Source organism: Heloderma suspectum, chromosome 2 (assembly GCF_057233095.1).
Source record: "Heloderma suspectum isolate Gila_16-S chromosome 2, 16-S_ref, whole genome shotgun sequence".
NCBI lineage: Eukaryota > Metazoa > Chordata > Lepidosauria > Squamata > Helodermatidae > Heloderma > Heloderma suspectum.
In genome coordinates, this window is record NC_139459.1 from 104,058,336 (window position 1) to 104,064,374 (window position 6,039).

A 6,039-nucleotide genomic window follows, 5' to 3' on the forward strand; every position below is an offset into this window, starting at 1 on the left:
GGGAAAATAAAAAGGTCTTCACCTGGTGCCGGAAGGAATACAATGTACGTGCCAGGCGAACCTCACTAGGGAGCTCATTCCACAGCTGGGGTGCCACAGCAGAAAAGGCCCTCTTCCTAGTAGCCACCCTCCTAGGAGTGCACGAAAGCCACTTACCTGGTCTCGCAGCTTTTCACGGTGGGGGGGAGGCGCTTCGCTGCTCTCCCCCCGAAGTTCAGGCCGGGGGGGGGGGAGGCTTCCCGCCTCGCCCGGCTGAAATTCAGGCTGGGGAGGAGGCGCCTCGCCCGGCCGCGAAATAAATTTTTTAAAAAAAAAACGCCCCCGTGATAGGCTACGTGACGATTAACGTAGCCTATCATGGCTAGATCTGCAAAGTCAGCCGTGATAGGCTATGTAAATCGTCACGTAGCCTATCACGGGTGACTTAAAAAAAAAAAACGCGTACGCAAATGGTGGCCCCCATAGGGAGCCGCCATTCGCGTTCCTTATTTGGTCGCTGTAGTCTATGTAAATCTTTATAAAAATAGCGTTGCCCTTATTTTCGCTGTAGTCTACGTAATCTTTACATAGACTACAGCGACCAAATAAGGAACGTGAATGGCGGCTCCCTATGGGGGAGGTGCGGAGAATTTCTCCCCGAAACTTCGTCGGGGGGCTGAACACGTTGGCGCTCGGCCCCCCGAAGTTTCGGGGAGAAATTCTCCACCATCCCTACACCCGCCTCACTTCCTTTGGCAGGGGCTCACGGAGAAGGACCGCTGAGGATGATCTTAGGGTCTGGGCAGGCACATATGGGAGGAGGCAGTCCTTCAGATAACTTGGCCCCAATGCATTAAGGGTTTTGAATGTTAATACCAGCACTTTGAATCGGGTCTGGAAATGGACTGGCAGCTAGTGCAGCTGGAAAAGTATTGGCATAATGTAATCTCGTTGGCCAGTCCCTGTTAACAATCTTGCTGCCCTCTTTTGGACTAGCTGAAGTTTCCGGACCATTTTCAAAGGGAGCCCCACATATAATGCATTGCAGTAATCCAGACAAGAAGTTATCAGAGCATGGATAACTGTAGCTAGGCTATCTCTGTCCAGATAAGGGCATAGTTGGTGTCCCAGCCTAAGCTCTTTGGGCAGTGTGGCAGTCTCAGGAGTGGGGAAGGGATAAAGAACATACACATCCCCCCGCAAAGCTCAATAAACTAGACAAGGGAGCCTGATCAGGATTAGCCCCGGGAATATTTATTGAAAGAATTTATTGAAAAAGTGGTATAGAAAAAATGTAAAGGAGTGGTGGTGTCCCTTTATCTTCCTCCTGACACAGCCCTGTATAAGGGCAATGGTAAGGAGAGAGAAACCTCACAGCATTCATTCCCCCACTCCAGGAGAGCTTAAAGCTGTCCATAGTTTGAGCAGGTCAATTTTCTTGTCCTCAGTTTTATCTTGTGTGTTTCAACTGCTCTTGGCCATAGAGCAGTCTCCTTGGCTTCTAGTTTGTTTAGACACTGTCTGGACTCATCTGCTAATCTCAGGTTCTTGTTGGGCAATATTTTTTTTTTAAGGAATTCAATTTACAAACCTTATGTACTTCTAACTGATTTGGGCTGTTTCCCACAGTAACTAATTGGCATCCCAACTTGAAGCTGGGGATCAGTACACACCTCCAGTAGTCAGCTATCAGCAAAAGCCTCTTTAAGAGCCTCATATGAATGTTTGACCTGATAGGTCTATTGGAGTTTGTGCAGATGTATTCTACTAACCAGACTTTAGCCTACAAGAATTTAGGAAGGTGTTTTGGGTGGAAAAACATTACATGTGATTTAGCCAGAACTGCAACTAAACCAATGCTGCCTGCCCCTTCCTGTATTCTAAGCAATGCTACAGGATTCTTCTGAATGTTTTGTAGTGTAGACACTGCTGCAAGACAGAAGTCAGGATGTCTCCTCAGCATGTAGTTGCAAGAACACCTAATCTAGAGGTCAAACTAGACGTGGCAGATCTGTGAACCTAGCTTATGGAATAGTCTGTTCTTTAACAGTGAGAGGGGCATGAGGGATGCTGAACTTCATTGCAGCTTCTTTCCCACAGCACTTTTCTCCTCAACTAAGTTTGTATACCAGAAGTAATCTTGGTAATGGGTGTAGGTGGTGGGAGTTCCATGTGCCCCTTTTGCTGTTAAAGTCACACAAACCCCATTCATGAACCCCATAACATACAGAACAACTTTAGTCTTGGAGCCCACAAAATCCCCTTTCTGTTAGTTAAAAGAAGGTATTTCAAAAGCCGCTATATTTACAAGTAAAATGAGTAACCAGTCTGACTATTATGATATTGGTAGTGCATATTTGTAGTCCATACTTCAGCTGGTCCAAAATAGGGCAGCAAGATTGTTAACAGGGACTGGCCTGCGAGCTGATATTACGCCAGTACTTTTCCAGCTGCACTGGCTGCCAGTCCATTTCTGGGCCCGATTCAAAGTGCTGGTGTTAACATTCAAAGCCCTTAACGGCTTGGGGCCAGGTTACCTGAAGGATCGCCTCCTCCCATATGTGCCTGCCCGGACCTTAAGATCATCAGCAGCGGCCCTTCTCCGTGAGCCCCTGCCAAAGGAAGTGAGGCGGGTGGCTACTAGGAGGAGGGCTTTTTTTGCTGTGGCACCCCGGCTCTGGAATGAGCTCCCTAGTGAGGTTCGCCTGGCGCCTACATTGTACTCCTTTCGGCTCCAGGTGAAGACCTTTTTATTTTCCCAGGCATTTTAGCTTTCTAAATTTTTATCTTTGCTGTTTTAAATCTGTATTTTAAACTCCTGTACTGCTGCTAGGTTTTATTGTGGTTGTATTGTTATATTGTGGTTTTAATGTTCTATATATTTTAAATTGTTTTATTGTGTGTTGTTTGGTTTTAGTTTTTGTGAACCGCCCAGAGAGCTTCGGCTATTGGGCGGTATAGAAATGAAATAAATAAATAAATAAATAAATATTTGTAGTTGATGTAGTGTTATACTCTTATCATTCCTTTTGAAAATTCAAATCCTTTTTTGCAGAGCTATCGTCATCCGCTAATAGTCCACTGTTGGGGGGGGGGATTTCTCATTCCTCAGGGAATGTTGTTTGTTTCTCTTTGGTGATGGTTTCCAGTGGGATATGTGCTCCCACTGCATATTTGATCTATTCACAATTTACCAACAGAAGTAAAAAAATCATTGGCCATACACAGTTTGCAAAGTACTTTACATTGCAGTCTTAGGTTGACATATCTTATTAGGATTTTGACATATGGAACAACTCAGTTGTATTAATACTGGATTGTTCCTAGTCAAGCCCTTATAAATGGGTTGATAACGATACAATTATTAGTCCAGATTATAGGTTTCCATAAACAGTGCGAAAGATGACACCATGCCAAACCTAGAAAGCTTAAGCAATTGAATCGAGCCAAAACTTCGCAGGAGGAGGTACAAGACACCCAGAGTCCATCTGATCTGGTAGGGAGGAATGTTTTCTGTCTCCAAATACGATGATTTTGGTGGTTAGCCAGACCAAGACCATGGGGGTAAATCTGTCTGAGCAGTCTCCTAAGCCAATCTGTCTAGTTCCATAGAGAGGTCTACTCTGTCTAACTGCATGGTTGGAAACATAGGGGATTTTTGTGTGGAACCCTAGGAGTGTATAGCTAGGGTAGAGCAACAAACCCCAATACTCCCCATGTACTGTGCTATATAACAGGCTCTGCAGAAGTTGAAGCATGGGGATTGTTGTTATAATTGTGTATCTACTAACAGGTCTCACGCTTGTGTTGCAAATGCATGTACATGGTAGAAAAAAACCAAGTTCCCCACTTACCAGGGAGCAGTGAGTTGTGGGTGGGCATAGGTTCAGAGGCGAAGGGGAAAAGGAGGTGGGCACGAAGCTGGCTCAGTTGGCAGGAGTGGGGGCCAAAGGGCTGGACCAGAATGACTTTCCTTCATAGTCTTCACTCTGGTCCACCTAAGGCCCAAAAAAGTGGGCTTCTGATGCAGCTTCAGCATTGTTCTTGCCAATTTTCCCACCCACCCACTTCTGGTAGCAATAGGTCTTGCAGTGGACAGAAGTTAGTCACTGGTTAACAGGGCTGGGAAGGAATTTCACCTGCACACTAATTAGCTATACCATGTATGGTTTTCACCTACCTCATTGTAAGATTACTTTCCTTGTAAATAAGTTGACCTGTACTCTCAGTCAGGGGCATTGTTGTAGGAGGCCCACCTGGGCATGGCCCCCAGATCTTTTTTGAGCTGTGCCCTGGATCTTTTGAACTGTCCCAATTGTCTTTTTTTTTTTTTACATTTTCCCATTGACTTGCATTAGAAAACAAAAACAGCCATAACTTTTTTTTAATTTGTACAATAAATACATGAAATTTGGAGGCTTGGTAGCCCCCATAGAGCTGATTGAATATGCCCACTTACAGGCAGTTAGGTCCAGTGGCTTTTGTGCTAGTCACAGGTAAAATGTGCTGTTTTCAAGAAAATGTGTCAAAGCAAAGAGCTATATATATATTTTGTGCTTCCACATACGTGCGTGGAATTGGGGGACCTCGCAGCCCCCATTGAGCTGATGAAATCTGCCAAATTTCAGGTAATCATGTCCAGTGACTTTTGTGCTAGTCACAGGTAAAGTTTGCTGTTTTCAAGAAGATCCGTCAAAGCAAATAGCTATATATAAATTTTGTGCTTCCACATACGTGCATGGAATTTGGGTACCTGGCAGCCCCTATAGAGATGACTGAGCCTGCCAAAGTTCAGACAGTTAGGTCTAGTGGGTTTTATGCTAGCCACAAGTAAAATTTGCTTTTTCCAAGAAAATCTTTCAAAGTAAAGAGCTATATTGGGGGGGGGGGACCACATACGTGCATGGAATTTGGGGACCCCCCCTACTAGCCAGCGGCCGGATGTCCGGCTGCTGGCGGAGCCGGCCGGCGGCTCCACAGAATTGCTGCGGAGCACAGCCGGCCAGCCAGGATTCCGGGGGGGAGGAACGGAGCGCCTCCCCTCCCGGCCAGGATTCTGGGGGGAGGGATGGAATGCCTCCCCCCCACCATCAACATAATCCGCGGAAAGGTAAGTCACTTTTGTATATCCCTAGTTCTCAAACAGCTTTTTAAAAGGTTGGAAAACTTTTTCATCTCCTCCCTGGAATTGAAAGGGGGGGCAAGGCAGCTCTGGACAACATCTTGCAGAGAACCCTCACGCGATAGTGGCAGGGGCTGGATTCCAGGATTATCTTCCCAGAGCTTTACCAATGCAAAAAGCTGTATTGAGACTCCTATTTTATAGGAGAAAACAGGGCTGACGTGTTCCATAATAATATATGCTTTAAGAAATATCAACAAGCTCTGAGGGATGATTTAAGAAACGTTAGCAATATTTGAGAACATCTGAGGACCTGTAAGATCTGTTTGAGAGAAACATGTCTGTGCCAAGGAGAAGAAAGGAGCTGGCATCTACTCCCCCCGCATCCTCTGTGTCAAAAGTGTCAAAAACAGAAGATACAGGGGAAGTATTTACGCTGATAAAGACTTTATCTTTGCAATTTACGGAACAAGTCAAACGGATTTAATTCAAAATTCCATCACTGCCCTGCAAGGAGCTGTAGATTTAATTAATGCGTCACAGTAAAAAATGGAGACAAAAATTAATGAGCTTGAAGACCGAGTGGCGGGAAATGAAACTACGACACAAATTTGTTTTAAAAATATCTCTGATAGAATCTCTCAACTGGAGGCCTTCATGAAAAGATCCACTGTACGTATTATTGGGATTAAAAATCTGTCTAATGATGTAAAATTGCCTATTTTTGTGGATAAACTTTTGCATGAGATACTCCCTATTCCATCTGATTATTTACTTGATATTGAGCAGGCATTTTGTGTGCAAAATGCTAAAGGGACTGATTACATGATCATAGCTCAATTTGCAAAAGTCTCCACAAAGAATTATATCCTGCGTTTGGCAAGGGAGGCTGGAAGCCTTTCCTGGAAACAAGATAAAGTTATGTTATTTCCAGACTA